This window comes from Macrotis lagotis, chromosome 8, assembly GCF_037893015.1.
Source record: "Macrotis lagotis isolate mMagLag1 chromosome 8, bilby.v1.9.chrom.fasta, whole genome shotgun sequence".
Taxonomy (NCBI): domain Eukaryota; kingdom Metazoa; phylum Chordata; class Mammalia; order Peramelemorphia; family Peramelidae; genus Macrotis; species Macrotis lagotis.
This window is the reverse complement of record NC_133665.1, coordinates 174,956,276-174,969,710: the sequence shown is the minus strand read 5'-3', so window position 1 is coordinate 174,969,710 and position 13,435 is coordinate 174,956,276. Positions and strand designations below refer to the sequence as shown.

General features: G+C 34.7%; 1 long non-coding RNA gene across 1 annotated transcript in view; it reads right to left on the bottom strand.

Annotated features, from left to right (window-relative positions):
- The window catches only part of LOC141496362 (uncharacterized), a 267,233-nt gene that overhangs the window by 22,994 nt on the left and 230,804 nt on the right, over positions 1 to 13,435 (bottom strand). The window contains exon 2 of the long non-coding RNA XR_012471040.1: positions 10,029 to 10,132. This is a non-coding gene — a long non-coding RNA (uncharacterized LOC141496362). The remainder of the gene's footprint in view (positions 1 to 10,028; positions 10,133 to 13,435) is intronic.

Here is a 13,435-nt window from a genome sequence, read left to right as displayed (position 1 = left end):
CACATAAACATGTATATATATTTATAAAATATATTATATATGCATATACATACATTTTATATAATATATATACATAAATATTATCCCTAAGGAAATTAAGCAGACCTTGCTGCTTGAAGTCTTTGGTTAAGAAAGAAGCAATGGGCTTTGACAGTAATGAATTTGTATCACAAGTTCAACAAAATCTTTGCCTTTGACAGGAACTTCTGATCCATTCTACTTTCCTTAATCTACAATAAATCCTGATGGTTAAAGATTTTGGAACCCTTAAAGTTAAGACATAGTGATAGTTCAATCTATCCAAGTAATGTGGAGAAAAGGAATATTTCTTTGCTGTCAAACTCTATGAGCGAGAGAGAGAGAGAGAGAGAGAGAGAGAGACAGAGACTAGTGTGCAATTATTTAATTATTTGTTTGTTTTTGCAAGGCAATGGAGTTGAGTGACTTGCCCAAGGCCATACAGCTAGGTATCCTCTGTACCAACTAGTTATCCCCCAAATTTCAAAATTTTGAAATCTCCCCCTAGCATTAGTGATGCATTTTTTCAAACCAATGATTTGCCATGAAAATCAAGACACTACAAGCTATGAAGTGGATACTCAAGTCACATGAGCTTCTTTGTTGTTGCTGTTGTGTGTATATGTGTGTGTATGCTACAATATAGGCAGAGATCTCTCATGGCTGCTGCATGACAATAGCAAGCATTATGGTTTTCTTGGGTTTTACCACCTCCAGGATAAAAACAAGCTAGAAAATATCAATCAGAAACATATAAAGGAGATGGAAAAAGAACAAGAAACCCTTATAAAATTATATAAGATGCTATTGAGTCAATAGGTCCAAACGGAAAAGGAGAAAACTAATTTCACAGTGTCAAGAAAATACAATAAAATTACTTGCCAACTGAAATCATAATTACTCATGGGTAGCATGGTGCTATCTCTGTTAAATTCTAATATTGAAAAGGGGAAATTCACAATTAATCATCATAATTGTGAATGAGATGAGCTCCCCCACAGAATGGAAGCAGATAGCAAAATATATTAGAAAGCAGAATCCAGCAAAATGTTGTATACAAGTGACATACTTGAAACAGAAAGACCCACACAGAGTTAAAATAAAGGGCTGGTGCAGAATCTAATATGTTTTAGCTGAAGTAAAAAAAAAAAAACAAGGATAGAAATCATGATTTCGGATAAAGTAAAAGCAAAAATTTTGTTGTTGCTGTCATTTCAGTCATATCTGACTCTTTGGAAATCCATTTGGTTTTTTTGGCAAAAATAACAAAGCAATTTGCCACTTTCTTTTCCAACTTATTTTATATATGAGGAAACTGAGGCAAAGCATTAAGTGACTTGCTCAGGTTCACACAACCAGTAGGCATCTAAAGAGATAATCTGGGAAATATGGTACCATAGATAATGAAATAATATCAAAACATTTACAGAAAGTTTCTCTGATAAAGGCTACATTTCTCAAATATATGGAGATCTGAGTCAAGTTCATTAAAATAAGGATAATTCCTCAATTAATAAATGGTCAAATAATATGAAAAGGGAATTTTTCAGAATAAGAAATCAAAGGTAATTATAGTCATGTGAAAAAATGCTCTAAATCACCATTGATTAGAAAACAGCATATTAAAGCAAAATTGAGATGCTACTTCTGCCTCTCTGAAATAACATATGCCAGAGGGGATGAGGAAAAAATCAGTGCACCAACAACTGTTGGAGTTGTGAACCGGTCCAACTATTCTGGAGAACAATTTTGAACCACGTTTGAAAGATTGTAAACTTTGAATACTCTTTGAGCCACCAACTAGGTCTGTGTTCCAAAGAGATAGAAGGAAAAGGAAAAAAGACCTATTTGTACAAAAATATTTGTAGCAGCACTTTTTTGTGATGCAAAGAATTGGAAATTGAGATTGCATTTATCTACAAGGAAATGGCTACACAAATTGTGGCATATGATTGTGATGGAGTGCTATAAAAACAATGAAGGGAATGATTTCAGAAAGGGAAAAAAAGCAAAGCAAGACCTATATGAACTGAAAAAGTAAATTAAGAAGAACCTAAAGATCATTGTGCATGGTAACAGCAGTATTATAATGATGATCAACTCTGAAAGACTTGGCTACTCTGATCAATACAATTATCTAAGACAATTACAGAGGACTCATGGTGAAATAATGTTATCCACCTGCAGGGAGAGAAATGAGCTCTAAGTGCAAATGAAGTATACTTTCTTCTTTTTTTGGTTGGGGAATAATATGCTAATATGGAAATATATTTTGCAAGATTTCACATATATAATTAATTGATATAATTTTGTTTGCCTTTTCAGTGGGTGAGGTATGGGTGGAAGGGAGGGAGATAATTTAGATCTCAAAATTTAAAAAGAAAAGTATGTTTAAAAAATGAATAAACAGGAGTAACTGGGTGGTTCAGTAGATAGAGCACCAGTCCTGGAGTCAGGAGGACCTGAGATCAAATCTCACCTCAAACACTTAATACTGGCTTAGCTGTGTGACCTTGGACAAGTCACCCAACCCCATTTCTTGTAAAAAATCTAAATGAATAAATAAACGTTTCTTTAAAAAAAATTCTAATGACACCCATTGTTCAATTAGACAACACAAAACTAGTCTCAATGGCTTCTTGAGATGTCACAAGGACACTGGAATATTCTAAATGGAAGGTGATTTTAAATAGATTTATCATGGCACCAAATTCACCTAACATTCAGTAAGAAAATTTGCATTCTTCTTTGGACACTTCCTCTCTTTCATCCCCCATAACTGATCTTTCAGCATGTCCCTTTTTGTCTTCTTTTCCACCTCTATTGCCTCTGCCCCATGGGGCTTTCTTAATTCGTCCTTTGATAACTAGAAAAGGTATTGCTCATAGTTTGCCTTTCCTATGAAACACATGACCACTAAGGTTAAGGAGCTAAAATAATAATAGTTACAATTATAATAACAACATGGGAATAGACATATAATTGTATCAGTAAAAGGATCCCTCCTTTGAGGAAACTTCTACCAAAAATTAGCAACTTTTCTGCAATATTTAATCTTGGAGAATTGCCCAGAGACCTTCAAAATTGGGTGGGTTATATAAAATATGTGTAAGTCTTGAATCCAGGTCTTTCCATTTTTGAAGCCAACTCCCTAACCAAAACTTCTCTATGACTAGCTTTATATGATACTTTAAAGCTAAAACCAAACATATTCCATACATTATCTCACTTGATCCTCATAAAGACTCTGGGGTGAGTACTTTGTCCCCATTAACGACAAGAAAACTTATGCCCAGAAATTTCAAGGGCTTTGTTGAGAGTCACATAACTAATTCATGTTTGAGTAGGGATTTAAACCCAGGTCATCTTAAATCTAACTAAACATTTGACCCACTTCATCATGCTGCCTCATTCTATGGCTATGTAAAATGGTATGAACCCCCAAATCTGGCCTCCTATATGGCATTCACAATGATGACATCATTCAATCCTAAAAACATAACAATTGCTTAATGATGAGGCAAAAAGAAGAAAAATTGACACAACTCAGTTACTCAGTATAAGAGAAATATAGGAATAATGAAAACATGACAGTCCATACAAGTCTGGTTCACACTCTCCTACAAATATAAACAATATTCATGGGGGGAGAATGGATAAATAGTATTAGATAATAATCTAATAAATAATGGTATCAGATAATAATCAAATTATATTGAATAATAAATAATAAAATCTCATAATAATCTAATAAAATTAGAAACTAAGACAAAGTAAATAGTCAAAATTAAGGCCTGGGTAAAGAAACTATATACATTAAGGTAACTAAATATCATCATATCATAGACAACAAAGATACATGAATGAAGACAACTCACCTGCTTAGGACAACTTTTAACTCTACTGTAGGTATCACTATTCTTCGTTCCTTCATAGTCCATCTATACCACAATAAAGCTTTCTTCTCAGCTAACTGCTGCCTTTCCAGTGTTTACCATTCTCCTGATTGGTAAATTAACTATTTAATTTTTTAAACTGATGAAGCAATGACAATTAATTCACAATTACCCTTAAAAGGGCAATGGAGAGGCTATGCTACTATAATGAGGAGCTATTCTCCTAAACCAGGGAAGTGAATAAATTAGTTCATCAGGATGCTGTATTTCACAAACAGCATCCTTTAAATCTCAGAGTATACTTTTCCCCTTATTAAATCAGTCAGCAGAAGAGAATAGCAAACACCTCATAAAAGTTTCACTTCACTTTCAAGTTATAGATGTTGGATGTCAGTCAAAAGGACTGAGCTCTCTTCCAATCAGCAGCAGATTTTCTCTAGCTAGTCAACAACTCCAAACCCAGCTTAGAGAATAAAAAGACTATCAGCTAACTCTCCTGCTATATTCTTAAGTCCTTGCTGCTATCTTCTCAATTCTACCCTCTCACCATTTCTTCCATGCTGCTAGCTGCTTCAATATTTTTAGTGGCACAATTCAGAGTATCCTTGTTCTCAGTTACATTCTTCCTTTTTGATAATAAAATTCAAGGAATCCACCTAACTTTAGCTATGAAATCACCAGTACTAACTTAATCATCCCATAATTCCTAGCAATTGATGACCATTTTGTAAGTATTAAAATTTCAAACTCAAGCCCCTGTGAGTTTATCCTACCCCTCTAGAAGGAAAAGTTGAATTATGAAAATAAAATGACTACAAATGACCACATATTTTGACTCAGAGATTCTACAACTAGATATATATAACTATATATATATATATATATATATATATATTATAAGTCATGACTAAAAAAGGTTCAATACACACTATAATATTTATAACAGCACTTTTGTGACAGTAAATACCTGAAAACAAAATAATTCACCATCCACTGAAAAATGGTCTAACCCATTGTAGTACATAATTTTAATGAAATATTATTGTGCTATTAGAAATAATGAATGTGGGAGGCAGAGTCAAGATGGCAGACTAAAGGCAAGGACTCACCTGAACTCTCCCCCTAATCATTCCAAATACTACTAAATAATGACTCTAACCAAATTCTAGAGTGACACAAAAAGACTGAATGAAACAATTTTTCAGTCCACGACAACTTGGAAGATCATTAAAAAGAATCTGTTGCATCAAGATGAGAGAGGAGCCCAGAGCAGCAAGAGTGGAACCAGAGAGAACCAGAGAGAAATAGCCCCAGTCCCAGCCCCAGGAAGCCAAGCAACTGGGTCAGTGGCAGCAGTGATGGTTTTCAGACCTCTCAGCACATGGATTGCCAAAGACAAACTGGAAGGTCTACAGGAGAATTTTGCCACACCAGGTAAGATTGGAACACAGTCCAGTACAGACCTCAGCAGACCAGAAGCTGACCTCAGGAACCACTGAATCAACAGCAGTAGCTGCTTCCAGAGCTCTCAGTCCATGAATTTAAGGGGGTCAGAAGGAGATTCTGATGGGTCTTTTTTCTATCACTGAGGTAGTACTCTGTGGCATCATCCATATCTCAGTTTGGGGCCCCCCAATCCCAGAAAAAGGAGCAGAAGCATAACAGAGTTTATGGTCCCAGCAAAGTAGGAACCCTCTTCATAGTTCCAGGGGGAAAAAAGTAACACCACAGATCGGAGTACAGACAGGCCAGGAGAATTGTCATAAACTCTCATAAGACCTTGGAAGAATTGAAAATTTGCAAATCCCTAGAAGTATCTCTGAAAACAGTTGCAAAATCCCCAAAAATTTAGGACAGTGCATCCTCCACCCAGGAAGAAAAGCCTCACCTTGATGAAATGACTAAATAAGAGAAGAAAAAAATTCCAGCATAGACACTTACTTTGGTCAAATGAAAGATCAAAATATATACACAGAAGAAGAAAACAAAGTCAAAGTTTCTCCATTCAAAGCCACCAAGAAAAACATGAACTGATCTTAAAACAGGGAAGAGTTCAAAAAGGATTTTGAAAATCAAGTAAGGAAGGTAGAGGAAAAATTAGGAAGAGAAATAAAAGTGATGTGGGGAAATCACAAAAAAACTGAATCAGCAGTTTGATGAAGGAGATAGAAAATATTGAAGAAAATAACATCTTAAAAATGAGACTGGGTCAAAAAGAGGTCCAAAAAGTCAATGAGGAGAATAATGCCTTAAAAAATAGAATTGGTCAAATGGAAAAGGGATACCAATGCTCACTGAAGAAAATAATTCCTTAAAATATAGACTGGAGCAAAGGGAAGCTGATGATGATCTATCAACAATAAAACAAAACCAAAATAATGAAAAACTGCAAGAAAATTTGAAATATCTCACTGGAATAATTTAAAAATTCTTGAACTACCTGAAAACCATGATCAAAAAAAGATCCTAGACATCACTTTTCTGAAATATGAGTAAGGAAAACTGTCCTGATATTCTAGAAGCAGAAGGTAAAATAGAAATTGAATGAATCCACTGATCCCCTCTTGAAAGAGATCTCAAAAGGAAAATTGCCAGGAATATTCTTAACCAAATTTCAGAGGTCTCAAATCAAGGAGCAAATATTACAAGCAGCCAGAAAGAAGCAGTTCAATTACCATGGAACCACAGTCAGAATAACACAAGATTTAACAGTTTCCTCTATTAAAGGATCATAGGGCTTGGAATATTTCTGGAAGGCAAAAGAATCAACTATCCAACAAAAATTGAAATACTCTTTCAGGGGAAAAGATGGAAATTTAAATGAAATCAGGGACTTTCAAAATTTTGTAATAAAAATATCAGAGCTGAACAGAAAAGTTGATTTTCAAATACAAGACTCAAATGAACCATGAAAAGGTAAAAAAGGAAAGGGAAATCATAACGAACTTAATGATGTTGAACTGTTTATATTCTTGCTTGGGAAAATGGTACTGACAACTTAAATGAACTTTCTCATATATTAGGGCAGTTAGAAGGAGACATATATAGCCAAGGTACAGGGGGAGTTGAAATCAAAGGGCTAATATATTAAAAGATGAAGTTCATGGATAAGAGAAGAATGTACTGGAAGAAAGGGAAAGGGGGAGGCAGAATGGGGTAAGTTATTTACTTAAAAGAGGCAAGAAAAAAACTTGTAGTGGAGTGGGAGATGGGGAAGATAAGGGGGAATGAGTGAACCTAATACTCACCAGAATTGATTCAGAGAGGGAATAACATACACACTCAAATGGGTAAAAAAAAAACTATATCACTCTAGAGGAAAGTAGGAGAGGAAAGGGATGGGAGAAAGTGGGTGAAGGCAGGGGAAGATTATAGAAGAGATGATAGATTGTAGAAGGGGGCAGGCAAATGCAAAACATTTGAGGAGGGAATGGATGAAAGGAGAGAGAGAGAGAATAGAATAAATGGGAGTGGAGGAATAGGATGGAGGGAAATACAGTTAACAATAGCAAGTATGAGAAAAATAATAATATGAGTTTCTCTGACAGCATTTATCAAACATAGAGAAGTGAGGCAAATTTATGAAAAATAAGAGCCCTTTCCCAACTTCTAAATGATCAAAAGATATGAATATTTTTCATATGAAGTTATCAATACTATCTATTTAAATCATTAAAAAATTCCTCATTTACTAACAGGAGAAACGTGTTGTAGGAACAATTCTGAGATCATACCTTATTCCTTCTGAATTGGCTAATAGGTTAGAAAGAAAAAATGACAAATATTGAAGGGGATGTAGGAAAAATAAGTCATAAATTCAATAAAGAGTTATGAAAAGATTCAATGATTCTGTAGAGCAATATAGAACTAGTGCTCAAAGGGCTATAAAACCATATCTACCCTTTGATCTAGCAATGCCACTATTAAGTCTATATTTCAGAAGAGATGAAAAAAAGAAGGAAAAGGGCATATATGTGTGTATGTGTATTTCTCAATTATGGCATGTGATTAAGGTGAAAAGTTATTCTGTTAAAAGAAATGATGAAAAGGATAAGTAAAAAAGCTTTACATGCTACAATGGGAAATGAACTACATATACATAGTAACAGCAATGGAGAATGATCAGCTGTGAATGACTTACCTTTTCTCAGAAATGCTGTGACCCAAGGGAACTCTGAAAGATTTATTATAAAACACACTAATCATCCCAAAGACAGAGCTGATGATGTCTGAATATAGATTGAAGTTTTTTTTTTTAATACTTTTTAAAACATTTTTCTGTGGTTTCTTTTTTGGGGGAAGGGATTATATTTACTTTTACAACTTAACTATTGTGGTAATGTTTTTCATGACTACATATTTTTAACATATATCCAGCAACTTGCTTTCTCAATGAGGGGGATTGGGATGGGAAGAAGGGAGAGAATTGGGAACTCAAAGTTATAAAAGTGAATGCTGAAACTTGTTTTTGCATGTAACTAGGGGAAAATAAAAATTTTAAAAATGGAATAATGAATATAAAAATCATGGAAAGACTTTTAGGAACTAATGCAAAATGAAGCAAGCAAAGTCAAGAAACAAATGCAGAGTAACTATAATGATATATAAATGAAAAGAATAATAAGTGCAAAATAATCCAAATTGAATATTAGTAAATTTCAAAGATCACTCTTTGATCTTTGAAAGGAAAATATATGAGAAGACATTTCCCCAGGTACTTTCCAGAGATCAGAGACAAGAGTGAAACTGTGTTTGCATACACACATACATAAGTAATGTATTTGTAATATGTGAGTGTAAGTAGATGTTTGTGTAGATGCACATTGATTTTTTTTAATGTGTTGGTAGATTTTACTGTTTTCTACTTAAAATTATTAAGTCTAAGAGATGGGAGAAAACATAAAGGAGGAAAAGTGGGCAATATAAAAACAAAATATGTAAATAAATATCTATTTTATAACACAAGGACAGAAAAGCAATTCATGGTACCCCCATGCTGTGGAAGCTGTCATTTCTCAGCCCTCAAACTTTCCCTCCCAGTTTTCTATTCCGTCTCTCTGTTTGTATGTCTCCAATATTATAAATGACTCATCATGACATGTTAGTTTTTATCAGATTTTCATTCACAAAAGCTCTTTCTTGTCCCCTTTCATAACCAATCTACTTACTCCAGATGCAGACCATTTCTGCTGGAGTATCCTTCCTCAACTCCAAATTGTTCTATCATTGATTTTTGGACCCTCTGTAGTCTGTTCTCTCTGCATTAACAATGTGTGTCTCTATGGGAAGAGCTCCTCTGCTTATGATCCTCACCTTTGTTAATGTTGCTTCTTTTTCCCAGGGTAGCCTCAATGTCCCTAATCCAATCTGTACTGCCCTCTCTATTTTTTCATGTCCCTTTATTTTATTCAGTTTCTTGAGGTTCAGAACTGTATTCCTGTATCCTTCATAGCCCCTCTAATATCCTCAATAAATATCTAATGTTCTACTGGTGGAAATGTAGGCTGTATTCCTATTATGAGATATCTTTGAAAGGGGAAACACACACACAGACACACACACACACACACTTCTTTCTGACAATTAGATGTCATTTTTAGTAATCTGGTGTATATTCTCTATGTTCCTTTTCTCTCTATGAAGATCTTGACAGTTTGGTGTTTCCATGTATTTTATCTCAGCTCACTCTCTGGCGCGCGCTCTCCCTCTCTCTGTGTGTGTCTTTGTCTCTGTCTCTCTCTGTCTTTGTCTCTGTCTCTCTCTTTGTCTGTCTCTCTCTCTCTCTCTCTCTAATTATCAATGGATTATAGACATATAGATGATGGATAAAATCTATACATAGTGAAAGTAGAATATAGATAGAATGTGATATATATCTTTACATATTGTTATATAAATATTATTTCTGTCTCATTTTTTAGAAATAGATCTCCATTGCAATCCAAATATTGCGGGAAAACCTCATTTAAATACTGTAAGATATATCTCTAGTCCACTCAGATGAAACCAGATTGACTGTGGTTATTACATGTCATCTAAACATTGAGGATATAAACCTATCCTTTTCAAAGAACTATTGCAAACTCTTATCTGCATTATTGTGAGGTAACTTGCCTTCTTTACTGAAAATACGCCCGGAGCTCAGCTGCTTCTGCTGCCATCTCCTCTTCAGACCTCCACTTGGCTGGGGAATCTTCTTCTTTATCATGCTTCTGAAGCTTTTAGAGACAAAATGAGATGATGCCACTTAATAGCTTGCCACAGTTTCAGTAATGTTCTCCTATTTTTTTTTTTTTGGTTTTTGCAAATCAATGGGGTTAAGTGACTTGCCCAAGGACACACAGCTAGGCAATTATCAAGTGTCTGAGGCTGGATTTGAACTGAGGTCCTCCTGACTCCAGGGCCAATGCTCTATCCACTGTGCCACCTAACTGCCCCTAAATGCTTTTCTCTTAAGAGAGAGCTTTGACTACAAGTTGTCAGGAATTATTTCTATCCATTTTACTTAACCCATTTGAATACTCCTTTTTTTGTACTCAGAGTTGAGAGGAATTCTTAAAAACTATATTATATAAGTTAATGCATAATGCATATTTATACATATATATAATTATATATTTATGTAATCAAGAGTCAAAGGAAGGAAACAATATATAGACCATACATGATGACATAATGAATTAGAGATAAAATCTGTATAGTCTCACTTTTTCTCTGTCTCCTTTGAATTGTCCCTTCCAGCCTCTCCCCGCCTTCATTCCTTTTCTCTTTCCTTCCTTCCTTCCTTCATTCTTTTTTCCCCCCCTTTCTTCACTCCTTATTCTTATTCTTACATTTTCTGGCATTTTCTTACTCTAGATTTTAAAAAAAGTCTCTTTCTGCCTTTTCCACAAATGCTTTTCTTTACCTTGAGTTCCACTGAGGGCTTGGAATCACTTATTCCTAATGAATTAGGGAAAGTACAGATGCATAAAGAGAACATTTTTCTTTCCACCCCCTTCCCTACACCAAGAAGAGGCTTCAAGTTTATAACCAGTAGAGAATAACTAACAATGAATACAAATGGTAGACAAATAGACATGTCTTCATTGACTGAATTAGTTTTAAGATTTCTTCAGCCACTGATATTACACTACAGTTTATTAAAAAGAGTTTGCATAGCCCTCATTAGAAAACTAATGTTTCAATCGAATATTTATTTATAAATAATACATAACATGATGCTCCTGGTCTTAGCGCATTTCTTATCTCTTAAAGCATTGTCTCCAATGAGGGTTCTCCCTTATTAAAAATATTTAATCAAAATTGAACAACTACTGCTCAGACATATATAAGAGATAACTCTTTGGATGTGGAAAAGAAGGAAATGTAGGCAATATAAAAATAAACTACATCAGCAAATATCCATTTTATAACCCAAGGACATATAAAATGAGCCATGGTACCACCACACCTGGAAGCACTGTCATTTCCCATTCTTGAGACAAGTCCTCTTGCTGTATATAAAGTGAAAATTCTTTCTCAGCAGTGGGTTGAGCTAAGACTCCTTCCAACTCTGAGATTCAATGATTTTTAGCTTTCTAAAGATTTTTCATGCTCAGATATTATTACTCTATAACAACAGTTGGAACAAATCTGCTCCCAAAAACAAAGTTTTCTAGGAGAGATGGAAGACTGTCTAGTATGCTGAAATGTCCAATCTTCCTTGTTTCATAAATGGGACTGAGAACTGGGCGCGGGGGGGCATCACATACCTTGTCCAAGATGATACATATAGACTATAACATCAGGGTTCAAACCCAGATATATAAAGCCAGTGGGATTTACAGTCTCTTTCCTTCCTCTTTGTTCTATTCCAGTACAATGAAAGGTTCATGAATGTGAACTAGTTATGTCTCTAATCTTTATGCACAATTTCTTTTCCCCTTTGAATCTTATAAAGAGGATTTATTTTTTGGTTTATTTAATTTAAATTAGCACATATTTATTTATTTCCTAACATATATAATGTGCATTATTGTGAAAAAGACAAAAAATTATAGGGTCCCTGCCCTTATGGAGCTTATAATAATATCGTCCATGAAATATTGAAAATCATCAAGAATAATTGAATTTAATATTTTTTAAAATATTCTAGATTTAGCCCAGATCAATGCCAAGGCCATGAAAATCATTGAGCATTTTCCTTCCAGGACTTAGACAAGAACCTTGTTACAAAAGGGAAAGCCATTGAGAAAGAGTGACACATGGTCTGTATTTCAGGAAAGTGGCATTTCTACTCATGGTGTTTTCAAGAGTAAATGAGGATTATTAGCATATAACCAAACTGCAAATATGTTTATGAGAGTGATCTATCTTCTACTCAGAAGCTAGCTTGCAGCAAACCAGTTTTGCATTTTGCTACAAGGCTTTAATTCTCTTTAGACGATGGAAATGACATCAGGAAATAATTTCCTTCCTTGCAAGAGGCAGATATGATACTATTATTGCCCAGAGCCAGGCAAACTGGATTGCTGTTCTAGTCAGAGACTAATTTCATTCTGATACTTGCTCCAGGTCAGTTGTAAATCCATCTTCTAACAATTCAATAGAATGATGAGGAACACTTCCAACCTCCAGAATATATGGTCTCCCCACTTCTGCTACTCATGTCAAAAGAAACGGAAACCCAGAAATCAAACATTAAGTGGCTTCGTGGTGATGTAGATTCAGCCAGATGAGTCCAAATAATTTAGAGCCTTGGAATGTCAGTATTTTCCTAGATATTAGGGTAACCGTCTGTTATTTTCATATGCCTCGCAGATGGTCATGTCACGCAAAGGCTTATGAATGGTTTACAAGAGACATCAACAAAATACCAAAAAAAAAAAAAACCCCAAAAAACAAAAAATGGGTGTTAACAAAGCTAATTCATACATTGGGTTTTAATAGGGGCATATTAGAAAGAGGTAAGAACCTGGCTTCATATTTCACCTTTGATACTTATTGTCTTTGTGACTTTAGATAAATAATTTAGTCTCTATTTTTTGCCTCAGTTTCTTCATCAGCATAATGAGGAGGCTAAACTAGAAAACATTTGAAAGCATTTTAGGATCCTTTTGAATCTACCCTCCATCCAAGAGAAATGTGTGGTCCATTGTGCTGAGGATGGATGCATACTCCAGACTCCATCTCTAATGGCAGGAAAAGGCAGAGAACATATTTACAGTTATGGTTATTCCTCATGGTTACACATAACTAGTACAGTTACAAAGAATCTGAATGAATAAGAATAAATAAAAAGGGAAGGAGGAAGGAAATGTAGTTCAGTAAAAGAAACCAATACTTTAACCTAGTCTCAAAGTTTATGCAGTGTCCCACATTGACAATACCATATGTCTTATAATCGTCTTTGGGGGGCAAAGATGGGTCATGGCCAAGTTTTTTGTTTTAAAGGTTCTGATAGAAGGTATAGGGAAAGTTAAATGGCACAGTGGATAGAGGTGCCAGAACTGGAATCAGTAAGACATTTTCCTGAGTTC